Source organism: Triticum urartu, chromosome 3, assembly GCF_003073215.2.
Source record: "Triticum urartu cultivar G1812 chromosome 3, Tu2.1, whole genome shotgun sequence".
Taxonomy (NCBI): domain Eukaryota; kingdom Viridiplantae; phylum Streptophyta; class Magnoliopsida; order Poales; family Poaceae; genus Triticum; species Triticum urartu.
Window position 1 is genome coordinate 695,185,761 of NC_053024.1, and position 16,041 is coordinate 695,201,801.

Genomic DNA, 16,041 nt, shown 5'->3' on the forward strand with positions numbered 1-16,041 from the left:
CTTGATTATGAATCACTTGGTACTTGCGAACTGTGCCTCATGGGTAAGATGACTAAAACGCCGTTCTCTGGTACTATGGAGAGAGCAACAGATTTGTTGGAAATCATACGTACAGATTTATGTGGTCCAATGAATGTTGAAGCTCGTGGCGGATATCATTATTTTCTCACCTTCACAGATGATTTAAGCAGATATGGGTATATCTACTTAATGAAACATAAGTCTGAAACATTTGAAAAGTTCAAAGAATTTCAGAGTGAAGTTGAAAATCATCGTAACAAGAAAATAAAGTTTCTACGATCTGATCGTGGAGGAGAATATTTGAGTTACGAGTTTGGTTTACATTTGAAATAATGCGGAATAGTTTCGCAACTCATGCCACCCGGAACACCACAGCATAATGGTGTGTCCGAACGTCGTAATCGTACTTTACTTGATATGGTGCGATCTATGATGTCTCTTACAGATTTACCACTATCGTTTTGGGGTTATGCTTTAGAGACGACCGCATTCACGTTAAATAGGGCACCATCAAATTCCATTGAGACGACGCCTTATGAACTATGGTTTGGCAAGAAACCAAAGTTGTCGTTTCTGAAAGTTTGGGGTGCGATGCTTATGTGAAAAAGCTTCAACCTGATAAGCTCAAACCCAAATCGGAGAAATGTGTCTTCATAGGATACCCGAAGGAGACTGTTGGGTACACCTTCTATCACAGATCCGAAGGCAAGACATTTGTTGCTAAGAATGGATCCTTTCTAGAGAATGAGTTTCTCTCGAAAGAAGTGAGTGGGAGGAAAGTAGAACTTGATGAGGTAACTGTACCTGCTCCCTTATTGGAAAGTAGTACATCACAGAAACTGGTTTCTGTGACACCTACACCAATTAGTGAGAAAGCTAATGATGATGATCATGAAACTTCAGAACAAGTTACTACTGAACCTCGTAGATCAACCAGAGTAAGATCCACACCAGATTGGTACGGTAATCCTGTTCTGGAAGTCATGCTACTAGATCATGATGAACCTACGAACTATGAAGAAGCAATGGTGAGCCCAGATTCCGCAAAATGGCTTGAAGCCATGAAATCTGAGATGGGATCCATGTATGAGAACAAAGTATGGACTTTGGTTGACTTGCCCAATGATCGGCAAGCAATTGAAAATAAATGGATCTTCAAGAAGAAGACTGACGCTGACAGTAATGTTACTGTCTACAAAGCTCGACTTGTCGCAAAAGGTTTTCGACAAGTTCAAGGAATTGACTACGATGAGACCTTCTCACCCATAGCGATGCTTAAGTCTGTCCGAATCATGTTAGCAATTGCCGCATTTTATGATTATGAAATTTGGCAGATGGATGTCAAAACTGCATTCCTGAATGGATTTCTGGAAGAAGAGTTGTATATGATGCAGCTGGAAGGTTTTGTCGATTCAAAAGGAGCTAACAAAGTGTGCAAGCTCCCACTAGTAGAAAACGGGCCATTAGTACCGGTTTGTAAGGGCCTTTAGTGCCGGTTATGGAACCGGCACTAACATTTCGGCACTAAAGGCCCCCCCCTTTAGTACCGGTTCAGCACGAACCGATGCTAAAGGGGAACCACGTGGCACGAGCCAGCTCCGGGGGCTGGGAGCCCTTTAGTACCGGTTGGTAACACCAACCGGTACTAAATGGTTGTGGGTTTTTGTTTTATTTTGTATTTTTCAATTAAATTTGTGTTATCAATTTAATTTAGGATTGTTTTACGTTATAATGAGTTGTAGTCGTCATCATCATCATCATCGCATATTAATAAATAAATAAACTCTAGCTAGCTAAAAATCATCGTAGTCGTCTAATTACCACTATTTAATCATCATAGTCATTACCGCGCTAGCTATCTAGTCATCATCAACGCTGGCTAGCATAAAGAGGAAACATTCACTTTGTAACAGAAGCAAATATATCATCAAGTTCAACATAATCGTCACCAAGATCGAAGTTCAGGACACGGACATGAGACAAGTACTAATTAAGAGCATGAACTAGTAGCTACTGATCCTGCTGCTCCCTCTCAGGTAGAATAGCATAGAACATGTATAGCTCTCCTGATTCATCATACTGGAGCATGCAGATTAATCTGTCTCCTAATCTTGGGTTGCGCTTCACCTTACTGCCCCCTAGTACTTCTCTGCGATCGTTAACAATTTTGCTCCAATCTTTCACTATTAAGCATTCTTCGCTTTCAGAAATCCTGAATGCACTCATGTGCAATGTAGGAAATCTTGGTCATAAGCTAACCATTGACATGCGACCTTTTGTCTCGATCCACTGAGGCACAACTGTCATCGGAAGTCCCTGTTGAACAACATCGTATAGTAATTAATATACTAAGCAATGAAAGTTTAGCTTCAAAAATAATGTATGCAAAAGATGCACTAATTAAGGACAAATATTTAAAATCTTGCCATCTTTTGATTATAGATGTGACCGTAGTTCAATACGATCACCATTGGTCGCACGTTTTGAGTACTAACATTTCTAAGTTTAGGAAAAAAAATTGTCTTGACAGTATTAAGATCCTCAAGCCATGAAACATAATGACTTATCTCCTCGCAGTTTAGTTGAGCCCCGGGGCAGTAGTAGGTCCTGTCTACCAAGCGCCGGACATGTTTGCTTGAACCGAAATAAGCTGACAATATAAATTAGTTGTCAACTATTTTTGAATAAACTGTATGAAAGACATAAACATATGCATGCATGGTTGAGAAAAACTCACCAAATGGTAGAACTGGAGGCGTTTGCACATCGACCCAGATGTCTATATTACCTTCAATATCATCTTCCGGACGAATATCAAAGGTGATAACCATATCAGGCTCAAATGCATAAGCCTTGCATAGTGCTTGCCAAGTTTTGCATTCAAAATGGGTGTATGTGTCTCCATTATATAATTTGACGTTGAAAGTATACCCATGCTCTGTCTTCAAGTAAACTCTCTTTACCTCCATATCATCTATAGCACTAAAACCTATCTTATCCAAGACAAAAATTCTTGCATGGCAGGGGATGCACTAGTAGAATAGTGAAAATTTAAAATTATAAGTTGAAGCAAATGAAGCATAAGTTTTGCATTCAAATAATAATTGACAAAGTGACTTACTGTATCAACTTCGAATGTCTCATCCAGCTTGATGCTGAAGCGCCTACCATCAACAAGGAAATTTTGGTCGCACAGGCCGCGCTGGTCTTCACAATGTCCGCACAAAATAAAATCTTTTTCATCGTCAGATGACATTTCCTATGTTCATATAGGTGAAACATTAAACACCTATATCTAGCCAAATATATATTCATCTAACATTTGACATTAATATATCTAACTATATATTCAATTGACATTACTATATATTTAACTTTTCTATCTAATTCATCTAACATTCGACATTAATCTAACATTTATATAAACTCAAAATATATAAAAAATTAAATAAACAGAAAAACTCATTAACAAATAATATTTTAATTAGATCATCAAATCTCATATACCTAAATTTTCTTACTAAAATAAACTAATTATATTAATTATTCAACTAGTTCTAATCTCATATACCTAAATTTTCTTACTAAAAATAAACTAGTTATATTAATTATTCCACTAGGTCTAATCTCATATACCTAAATTTTCTTACTAAAAATAAACTAGTTCTATTAATTATTCAACTAGTTCTAATCTCTAGTTCGACAATTTTTCTATCTAGCTAGCTAATTCATCTAACATTCGACATTAATCCAGATTCGATCATCTAATTTACTTTTCTAAAAAACAGAAAATAAGTAAAAAAAATGTGTGTGTGTGTGTATGCATGTGTGTGTATATATACGTATATGTGTGTACGTATGTGTGTATGTGTGTGTGTATGCGTGTGTGTGTGGTATATGTGTGTGTGTGTGCGGCCCCGGCCGTACGCCGCCGCCCCGTACGTACGAGCGGGGGCGGGGGCGCCGGTGTGTGTGTGTATGTGTGTGTATGTATGTGTGTGTATGTGTGTGCGGGAGCGAGAGAGAGACGTACGGCCGTGGCGATGGCAACGGACGGCGGCGGCGTTCGGAGCGGCAGCGCGAGACGACGACGACGACGGGCGGCGGCGGGGACAGCGACGATGACGACGGAGGACGGGCGGCGACGACGGGATCGAGCGGCGCACGCGGCGGAGGTTGGAGACGAAGTGGGGATGAAACTGAAATTTTCGTAAGAGCTATATATATAGGATGGGCCTTTAGTACCAGTTGGTGGCTCCAACCGGTACTAAAGGCCTATTTTCGCCAGGCCAAGCGGCGGGAAACGAAGGCTTTTAGTACCGGTTGGAGCCACCAACCGGTACTAAAGGGGGGACTTTAGTACCGGTTGGAGCCACCAACCGGTACTAAAGGGGTGTGCGCTGCCACCCCAAAGTTTAGTCCCACCTTGCCCGGCGAAGGGCAGCCGCACTGGTTTATAAACCCAACCGCGGCTACCTCTTCGAACTCCTTTATATAGCAGGCTTCTGGGCCTAATTAATTAGGGCACGCTGCCCTGTGATTCTGCTGGCCCTCCTGGGCCTGCATTTGCACACCCTAGGTCTGGTCGACCCACAGGGCAGTGTGCCAACAAACTTGTTATATAGTTTTTTTCTTTTCTGCATTACTTATTTTCTTTTATTTATTTTTGAGTAGTTTTTATATAGTTTTTTCTTTTCTGCATTATTTATTTTCTTCTATTTATTTTTGAGTAATTTTGTTATATAGTTTTTTCTTTTCTGCATTACTTATTTTCTTTTATTTATTTTTGAGTAGTTTTTATATAGTTTTTTCTTTTCTGCATTATTTATTTTCTTCTATTTATTTTTGAGTAACTTTTTTGTATAGTTTTTTTATTGTCTGCATTATTTATTTTTGTATAGTCCGAAACCCTGATACTCGGAAAGAGTTTGTCCAATTTGTATATAGTTTTTTCTTTTCTGCATTACTTATTTTCTTTTATTTATTTTTGAGTAGTTTTTATATAGTTTTTTCTTTTCTGCATTATTTATTTTCTTCTATTTATTTTTGAGTAATTTTTTTGTATAGTTTTTTTATTTTCTGCATTATTTATTTTTGTATAGTCCGAAACCCTGATACTCGGAAAGAGTTTGTCCAATTTGTACACGAAGTGCGTCCAGTTTCTGCCGTGACCCTCTCTACTCTTTCGCGCATGCTATGCGGGTGATATGATGATACCATGCCAAGTTTCAACATTTTCAGGATTCATTTTGTAGTGATTTTCAATTTCACGGTCATTTAACTCTCTAAACAATTAGGTAAATGACCGAAAAACAACAAATGATGTCAGAACATGTTGGAAATTGATGACGCCGCTTTAAATGCTGCATACTGAACACAAAAGAAGTCCGAAGTTTAAATAAGTTATTAAAAATAAAAAAGAGGTGCAATGCTGGTTAATTTGCTTCAAGCCATTCGGAATAGTGTAGACTGCACTGCACATAGCTCAGTGCAATCTATGCTATTCCGCAAGGCTTGAAGCTAATCAACATGTAGGTGAGCATTGCAACTCTTCGTCATTGTCTGTGCACTCACGGCTTATAAACCGCTCATACTGCCTCTCTTTTGGCGAAGATCACAAGATAGTTTGGTTAAATTGCATTACTTGTAAGTCCAGTTAACATGGATGCTTATGATGCAAGAGCAACAGGAAAAGTGAAAATTTGGCACAAATAGGTAGTTGTGTAACTAAAATAGGTAGGAGGAGAGATAGCTCTTATGTCACAAAAAAGAAGTTGTATCAAACCTTTTATGTCGGATCTAGAACAAACCAATCGGTATCGCCATCATACAGCCCAACCGTGGCTCGTGATGCATATATATGCATATCAAATGCACGGTTGGACATATGATGGCGAATCCGAATGATTTGTATTCAGTCGATGAACTGGTAGATGTATGCAGTCGATGAACTGGTAGATGTATGTAGTCGATGAACTGAAAGACTTATGCAGGGAAGGCGAGAGGTGGGCTAGCTATATATAGGGTCGTCTGGCTCACAAAGTGATTGTGGTAGTTTCGATCCAACGACTCACATGAGCTAGGAAGAAACACACCCTTGATCCAACGACTCGCAAGAGCTAGAAAGAAACACACGATCCGTGTGATTCTTCCTGATTGGTGGGATGCACATTAGTACCCACTCCGGACTCCGAAACCCTGATACTCGGAAAGAGTTTGTCTAGTTTGTACACGAAGTGCCTCCAGTTTTTGCCGTGACCCTCTCTACTCTTTCGCACATGCTATGCGGGTGATATGATGATACCATGCCAAGTTTCAACATTTTCAGGATTCATTTTGTGGTGATTTTCAATTTCACGGTCATTTAGCTCTCTAAACAATTAGGTAAATGACCGAAAAACAACAAATGATGTCAGAACATGTTGGAAATTGATGACGCTGCTTTAAATGCTGCATACTGAACACAAAAGAAGTCCGGAGTTTAAATAAGTTATTAAAAATAAAAAAGAGGTGCAATGCTGGTTAATTTGCTTCAAGCCATTCGGAATAGTGTAGACTGCACTGCACATAGCTCAGTGCAATCTATGCTATTCCGCAAGGCTTGAAGCTAATCAACATGTAGGTGAGCATTGCAAATCTTCGTCATTGTCTGTGCACTCATGGCTTATAAACCGCTCATACTGCCTCTCTCTTGGCGAGGTGGGACTAAAAACAGCTTGCCATAACCTCATTAGTACCGGTTCGTGGTAAGAACCGGCACTAAATGGTGATGGTGGGGCCATAGCCTGACCGCATGCTGATGCAGCCTCTTTAGTACCGGTTCGTGGCATGAACCGGTACTAAAGGTTCGCCACGAACCGGTACTATTGATCGCCGCCATGAACCGGCACTAATGTACACATTAGTGCCGGCTCAAATTCAAACCGGCACTAATGTGCTTCACGTTTGACCCTTTTTCTACTAGTGTCCAGCGATCCATTTATGGACTGGTGCAAGCATCTCGGAGTTGGAATAAACGCTTTGATAGTATGATCAAAGCATTTGGTTTTGTATAGACTTTTTGACAAGCCTGTATTTACAAGAAAGTGAGTGGGAGCTCTGTAGCATTTCTGATATTATATGTGGATGATATATTGCTAATCGGAAATGATATAGAATTTTTGGATAGCATAAAGGGATACTTGAATAAGAGTTTTTCAATGAAAGACCTCGGTGAAGCTGCTTACATATTGGGCATTAAGATCTATAGAGATAGATCAAGACGCTTAATTGGACTTTCATAAAGCACATACCTTGACAAAGTTTTGAAGAAGTTCAAAATGGGTCAAGCAAAGAAAGGATTATTGCCTGTGTAACAAGGTGTGAAGTTGAGCAAGACTCAATGCCCGACCACTGCAGAAGATAGAGAGAAAATGAAAGATGTTCCCTATGCTTCAGCCATAGGCTCTATCATGTATGCAATGCTGTGTACCAGACCTGATGTGTGCCTTGCTATAAGTCTAGCATGGAGGTACCAAAGTAATCCAGGAGAGGATCACTGGACAGCGGTCAAGAACATCCTGAAATACCTGAAAAGGACTAAGGATATGTTTCTCGTATATGGAGGTGACAAAGAGCTCATCGTAAATGGTTACGTTGATGCAAGCTTTGACACTGATCCGGATGATTCTAAATCGCAAACCGGATACATATTTACATTAAACGGTGGAGCTGTCAGTTGGTGCAGTTCTAAACATAGCGTCGTGGCGGGATCTACATGTGAAGAGGAGTACATAGCTGCTTCGGAAGCAGCAAACGAAGGAGTCTGGATGAAGGAGTTCATATGCGATCTAGGTGTCATACCTAGTGCATCAGGTCCAATGAAAATCTTTTGTGATAATACTGGTGCAATTGCATTGGCAAAGGAATCCAGATTTCACAAGAGAACCAAGCACATCAAGAGACGCTTCAATTCCATCCGGGATCTAGTCCAGGTGGGAGAGAGAGAGATTTGCAAGATACATACGGATCTGAATTTAGCAGACCCATTGACTAAGCCTCTTCCACGAGCAAAACATGATCAGCACCAAGGCTCCATGGGTGTTAGAATCATTACTGTGTAATCTAGATTATTGACTCTAGTGCAAGTGAGAGACTGAAGGAAATATGCCCTAGAGGCAATAATAAAGTTATTATTTATTTCCTTATATCATGATAAATGTTTATTATTTATGCTAGAATTGTATTAACCGGAAACCTAATACTTGTGTGAATACATAGACAAACAAAGTGTCACTAGTATGCCTCTACTTGACTAGCTTGTTAATCGGAGATGGTTATGTTTCCTAAGCATAGACATGAGTTGTCATTTGATTAATGTGGTCACATCATTAGGAGAATGATGTGATTGACATGACCCATTCCATTAGCTAAGCACCCGATCGTTTAGTATGTTGCTATTGCTTTCTTCATGACTTATACATGTTCCTATGACTATGAGATTATGCAACTCCCGTTTACCAGAGGAACACTTTGTGTGCTACCAAACGTCACAACGTAACTGGGTGATTATAAAGGTGTTCTACAGGTGTCTCCAAAGGTACATGTTGGGTTGGCGTATTTCGAGATTAGGATTTGTCGCTCCGATTGTCGGAGAGGTATCTCTGGGCCCTCTCGGTAATACACATCACTTAAACCTTGCAAGAAATGCAACTAATAAGTTAGTTGCAAGATGATGTATTACAGAACGAGTAAAGAGACTTGCCGGTAACGAGATTGAACTAGGTATTGAGATACCGACGATCGAATCTCGGGCAAGTAACATACCGATGACAAAGGGAACAACGTATGTTGTTATGCGGTCTGACCGATAAAGATCTTCGTAGAATATGTAGGAGCCAATATGAGCATCCAGGTTCCTCTATTGATTATTGACCAGAGACGTGTCTCGGTCATGTCTACATTTTTCTCGAACCCGTAGGGTCCGCACGCTTAACGTTACGATGACAGTTTCATTATGAGTTTATATATTTTGATGTACCGAAGGTTGTTCGGAGTCCCGGATGTGATCACGGACTTGACGAGGAGTCTCGAAATGATCGAGACATAAAGATCGATATATTGGACGACTATATTTGGACACCGGAAAGGTTCCGGGTAAGATTGGGACAATACCGGATCACCGGGAGGTTATCGGAACCCCCCGGGAGGTATATGGGCCTTATTGGGCCTTAGTGGAAAGGAGGGGAAAGGAGCACGGGAGAGGGCGCCCCCCCCCAAGCCCAATCCAAATTGGGAGGGGAGCCGCCCCCCCTTTCCTTCCTCCCTCCTTCCTCTTCCTTCCTTCTCCTACTCCTAATAGGAAAAGGGGAGTCCTACTCCCGGTGGAAGTTGCACTCCCCCCGTTGGGCGCGCCACCCTCCTTGGCCGGCCCCCTCCTCCACTCCTTTATATACGGGGGCAGGGGGCACCCCAGAGAAACAACAATTGATCATTGATCTCTTAGCCGTGTGCGGTGCCCCTTCCACCATAATCCTAGATAATATTGTAGCGGTGCTTAGGCGAAGCCCTGCGATGGTAGAACATCAAGATCGTCACCACGCCATCGTGCTGACGGAACTCATCCCCGACACTTTGCTGGATCGGAGTCTGGGGATCGTCATCGAGCTGAACGTGTGCAAAAACTCGGAGGTGCCGTAGTTTCGGTGCTTGATCGGTCGGGCCGTGAAGACATACGACTACATCAACCGCGTTGTTATAACGCTTCCGCTTCCGGCCTACGAGGGTACGTAGACAACACTCTCCCCTCTCGTTGCTGTGCATCACCATGATCTTGCGTGTGCGTAGGAAATTTTTTGAAATTACGACGTTCCCCAACACGAGGTACCTCCTTCCCTCACCGAGGACCGCAGACTCCACGCAAAGCGCCGCGCCGATCCGGTAAGTTTTTATATTTCACAGGGTATCCATTTTCCCTAGTTTAATCATGTGCGGGATCTAAGCCTTCCATGCATTTAACAGGACTGGGTGAAGATAGCAGAGCAGATCGATTGCCCTGCCCCCTTGCCGGAAGATCCAGCAGATGCTCTCCTGACAAAGATGCTGGTTCCGGCACCTTACAAGGTGCCGGTGAAGAAGGCCAAGAAGAAGGCCGCGGGGACCCCAAAGGGTCTCCGGTGCAAGCTTGTATTGGACTCATCGTCCGATAACTCCGACGCGCCCTCCTCCCACGAAAATGAGGCGGAGGAAGAGGAAAGTTCTCCCCCACCAGCCGGGGGAGACAAGAAAAGGAAGGCCGACCCAACCGGGGAGGCCGAAGGGTCCAAGAAGGGTAGGACCCTCCCTTCGGACTGCTCCATGATGGCCGCCTACAGCGGCGACGAGTGGCTACCCAGGGTCAAGCCCCTGGCGAAGTCGTAAGTATCCGGACACCATAGTAATTCATAGTATGTTTTACTGCACTGCTTCTCCTCATGCCGAACATGATTATGTAGTCCGTCCCAAGCTCATCTCTGCGTATCTTCGTCGAGCGGTTCGTTGGACTCTTCGGATATGAACATAGGTTCTCTTCTGACCGCCTCCACCCCTTGCCCTGCGGACAACATCGAGGTGTTGTCTCAACAGGCACCAGGCCAAGGGGAGGCAGTCCTGGGGGTGCCTCGAGGCGACCTTCCGGACCCTGGGCGCAAAGGGAGCCGGACTCCCATGGGCTCCAGGTTCGGCTCCCAGCCGAACACTTCACCGAAATCTTCGGTGGTACCAGACTCCGGCGGGCGACCCCCCGATAAGGGGGGCAAGCCGCCCGTGTCGGTGTCCTCTGTCTATCCAGAGGCACCGGACAACTTGCTGGAAGCGCTTCGCGGCGCTTTCATCGACGAAGAGCACCATACTATCATGAGTGTGGTGATCGAGAAAGTTCAGTCCACCAAAAACGGACTGACTGAAGCTTGCACCAGCCTCCTAACAGGTTTTGAGGTAAGCAATCAAAATATAAGAAAATATTACCTCATAGATAGTAGCCCCTGATGCTCTATTCGACGTTTGAGTAGGAATGCCGAATAGAGGATCAAATGATGACTCAGGAGTCTAATCAGAATATATCTATGTGTATGTGCAGGCTTCAGTGCTGGTCGCTGCCGCACGTACTGCGGAGGTCTTTGCGCTGAAGCAGGACCTGGAGCGGTTCGAGAACGAGCTTGGCCTTACCAAGAGGCAGCTCGAGGAGAGCAAAGGTAAGCAATACCTTGTCTATATAAAATAAAAGAAGTTTGGTTGTAAAGTAATAGGATCATCATGGATTTGCCAGGGGCCGCGACCGAAGTGGCAACCCTGAGGGAGGCGGTGTCCGAGGCCGAAGACAAAGCGTCCAAGGAGCGCATTGAGCAGGAGAAGCAGGAAGCCCGAGTAGGCGAGGTGCAGCAAGAGCTCGAAGCTATCGCCGAAAAGCCTGAGTCATTGGAGCTTGACTCTACGCGAGAGTCCGAGATCACGCAGGCACTTGAAAGCATCCTGAGCGCCAAGGCCGAAGCCCACAGGGCCCTCCAGGAGATTGATGCGGTGAAGAAGATAGCGGCGGGTAAGGCATTCATTATGCCAAGCAAGCATGTGAAGGAAACTTTCCTTTTTCTTACCCGAGTTCGGAGCTCTCCAGGAGCGTTTGCAGATCTTCCCCGCAGTGTACTGGATGCCGCAGAGTTTTACCGAGCTGAGGAGGGGAGCTCGGCGGAGAAGTTGTTCTGGTCTCAGTATACTGGGACCGAACACCCCGTGGCCTTGAGCGACCAGCTAAAGAAATTGGTCGACCTCCACAAGGCGGCCGAACAGGCCATGAGGGGCCTTATAGTCCGGATGTGGCCTGGCGAGCCCCTGCCCGGCAGCTACTTCGGTCTGGTTAGGCGGCTGGTGGATGCCTGCCCACGGCTTGAAGTTATAAAGCGGTCCATCTGCATCGAGGGTGCGCGCAGGGCTTTTGCCCGGGCGAAGGTGCACTGGGCGAAGCTGGACCCTGTGAAGCTGGTGAAGGAGGGGCCACCGGAGGGCAAGGAGCATCGCTGCCCCGAAATGTATTATGAGAGTGTCTTGAAGGGTCCCGCCTTGTGCCGGATGAGTGTGCCAAGGATGTAATTTTTGAATGAACATGCTCATGTGATCCTGTAATATGAAACGAGTTCATTTGCGCCATGCGACGCTTTTTTAATTTAAAATATTACCTTCTGTGCGGCCGTTTATAAAATCTGAGAGTTGGCCAGTCGTCGGCTTCTGCCCCCATGTAACTAGTACTGGGGTGTTCAGGATAAACCTGAGCACTCTTTACCCCAATTTTGGGTCCTTCAAGGGAGGTGTTCAGCGCAACGAACCAGGCAATCAGACTATAATGCTTTATCACACTCACTTAGCCATAGAAGTCTACAATTTTAAATTTTGGCGAAGCCCCTGGTATTCGGAAGGCCGAATTTGGGGCGCTATACACGCCTAAGCCGGACAAGGCCGACTCCTCGCCCGAAGCGGAAAAAGTCTTTAAGGACTTGAGACCTCTCGAACAGAGACCAGTCTCTCGCCTTATCATGACAGTCAGTTTTCGGTTTCTCTACTGAGGTGCTCGTCCGGAAGAACCGGGACACAATCGCAGTAGTTCTCCCACCGCTGCCTTAGCCGATATAGCGGAATGTAAGGTACCAAAGGATGGGAACCGGGCAAACCCAACTATTAACCCAAGACATGATTCGGAGCTGATGCATATAATGCTATAAGTTCGGGGTGTCGCACTGTCGAAAGTGTTCGGACTTCTCGCGCCGTATTATGGGGTAAACGAAAGCCCCTGGCGTACTGACCGTACCCGAATTTACGGGTGCGGATTGTCGTAAATGGACATAATGAATAATGCAATAATAGACTAATGTTATGCATTGTTATTTAAATAATACGTCGAAGCTTACTGGTACAGGTAGTGCAATAAACAGAAAGTAGGAATATTCGAAATGTCCTATCCAAGGGCAAGCTGCGTATGGACAGTAGAAAGCGGGTATTATTATTAGAGACCACCTGGGGGTTCCCGTGTACATCTTAGCTTCTTGCCGCCTTGGTTATTCCTTCCCGTAATGTGTCCGGCAATCATACTGCCGGAAAGGGCTTCCAGAGAGTTAGGCCCTGAAAGAGAAAAGAAATGCTAAAGATATACAGCCCCTAGGGCGGTTAAGCCGCATTGCGGGACGTGCCCTGATCGTGCCCCCGCCTATGTCCATGGTATTTTCAGTGCGTAATTATGTACATGCGGCACGGATTTCATCGCTTGAACTAGGACTAGGACGGGGGGCCGAATTGCTAGGCGAGCTCTGAACGTGCCAGGCGATCCTGTTGCAGTTTACTCCGGACACGCTTGAAGGTGTTCGGGGGCTCCATCGCCGAATTAGTGGTTTGCCTTGAAAGGCTGCTTTGTGCGTCTGCTGCGAGGGCCGCAGTGTGCTCTTCCATGCGGAGCGAGCGTTCTGTATTTCCACTCACTGTTATGACCCCCCGAGGTCCTGGCATCTTGAGCTTGAGGTATGCGTAATGCGGTACTGCATTGAATTTTGCAAATGCAGTTCGTCCGAGCAGTGCATGATAGCCACTTCGAAACGGGATGATGTCGAAGATTAACTCCTCGCTTTGGAAGTTGTCCGGTGATCCGAAGACCACTTCTAGTGTGATTGAGCCCGTGCAATGGGCCTCTACACCTGGGATGAAGCCCTTAAAGGTGGTTTTGGTGGGTTTGATCCTCAAGGGATCGATACCCATTTTTCGCACTGTATCCTGATAGAGATGGTTCAGGCTGCTGCCGCCGTCCATAAGGACTCGAGTGAGATGAAATCCATCGATGATGGGGTCTAGGACCAGTGCGGCGGATCCTCCATGATGGATACTAGTGGGGTGATCCCTGTGATCAAATGATCGGGCAAGCAGACCATGGGTTGAACTTTGGGGCGATGGGCTCCATCGCATAGACATCCCTTAGTGCACGCTTCCGCTCCCTCTTGGGAGTGTGGGTTGAGTATATCATGTTCACCGTCTTCACTTGTGGGGGGAACCCCTTCTGTCCTCCCGTGTTCGGAGGCCGGGGCTCCTTCTCGTCATCACTATGCAGCCCCTTGTCCTTGTTTTCGGCATTTAACTTGCCGGCCTGCTTGAACACCCATCATTCTTTGTTGGTGTGATTGGCTGGCTTGTCGGGGGTGCCGTGGATTTGACACGAGCGATCCAGTATGCGATCCAAACTAGACGGAGCCAGAGTACTTCTTTTAAATGGCTTTTTCCGCTGACCGGATCTAGAGCCTCTGAATCCGGTATTGACTGTCGTATCCTTGGTGTTATCGCCGTTATTGCGGCGCTTTGTTCTGTTACAATGTTGTCTGCCGTTGGCATCTTTGGTATCCGAAGTGCCCGGATTCCTCGATGTGTTATTGCTGCGAGCCAGCCAGCTATCCTCACCCGCGCAAAAGTGGGTCATGAGTGTCGTGAGGGCTGCCATAGACTTCGTCTTCTCCTGGCCAAGGTGGCGGGCAAGCCACTCGTCACGGATGTTGTGCTTGAATGCCGCGAGGGCTCTGCGTCCGGACAATCGACAATTTGGTTTTTCTTAGTCAGGAACCGAGTCCAGAATTGTCTGACCGATTCCCCTGGCTGCTGAGTTATATGGCTCAAGTCATAAGTGCCCTGGAAGTTGTCCAGGAATGCGTCTTCCAGATCCTCCCAACTGCCGACGGAGTCTGCTGGCAAGCTATTCAGCCAATGCCGAGCTGGTCCTTTGAGTTTTAGTGGGAGGTACTTGATGGCATGTAGATCATCACCGCGAGCCATGTGGATGTGAAGGAGGAAATCCTCAATCCATACAGCGGGATCTGTTGTACCATCATATGATTCGATATTTACGGGTTTGAAACCCTCCGGGAATTCGTGATCCATAACTTCATTAGTGAAGCATAGGGGGTGTGCGGCGCCTCTGTGCCGGTCTATATCCCGACACAGTTCATATGAGTCTTGTCCGCTATATTCAGCTCAGCCGGATTTGCTTTTGGTTTATCCGGCGCGACGATCATCGTCCCGTGTTGGCGCGCGTGCCTGTGACTCGTATATTGACCTTGCAAGTTTTGCCTTCCTGTCCAATACGTCTCCCAGGTCCCGTGTGTTGCCCCGGGCCTTGGTATTTTTGATTGAGTGGCGGCGGGGTGTAGGCTGAACTTCAGGCTGAAACGCCTCTCTGGCTCGGCCATGCAGTGGCCGGTCAGCCGCATCGTACAATGGTGAATGAGGTTTCAATGCTTCCTCCTTGAGGTGAGATAGCAACCTGCATTTTGAGTAACTCTTGGAGGGGCGCTCGAGTTCGTATTCCTCGCCCGCAAGGACTTCGGTCCTCTGTCTGCTAGCAAGTCTTCATCAGCTTGAAGCTGTTGTTGTTTTTTCTTCAGGCTATTTAATCTGGCCATAAGGCGGCGCTTGAAGCTCTCCTGCTCGACGGGGTCCTCAGCCAAGTTAAATTCTTCGTCGCCGAGGCTCGCCTCGTCTTCGAAGAGAGGCATGTAGTTGTCCTCCTCCGGTTCTCCATCTGGTGCCTGCTCTGGAGGGATAGCTTGTTCATCCTCCGGCTCTACATCGTGCTGGAGGGGATTGTGGTTGTCTTCGGCACTATCCGGAGTGTTATTATCTCCTGTGCCAGTATCACTACTTTCACTGTGGCGGGACTTAGAGCAGCGCTGCTAACGTCAACGCTTCGTTTGCTTTTTGGAGGGGTCATCCTCCGATGTCTCGTCGTCATTGCCTTCTTTAGGGTGTCCACCATGTATATGTCGTATGATGAGGTAGCCGTCCAGTGCCCTATGGGCGGTGGTTCCTGCTCGTCTCCTGCATCGTCGTCCATACCGTCGATGTCTTCGGAGTCGAAGTCGAGCATGTCGGTTAAATTGTCGACAGTGGCTACTAAGTGAGTGGTGGGTGGGCAGCGAATTTCTTCGTCATCCGCATCCCATTCTAGCCGGACATAGTTCGGCCAAGGTTCTCCTGAAAGGGAGA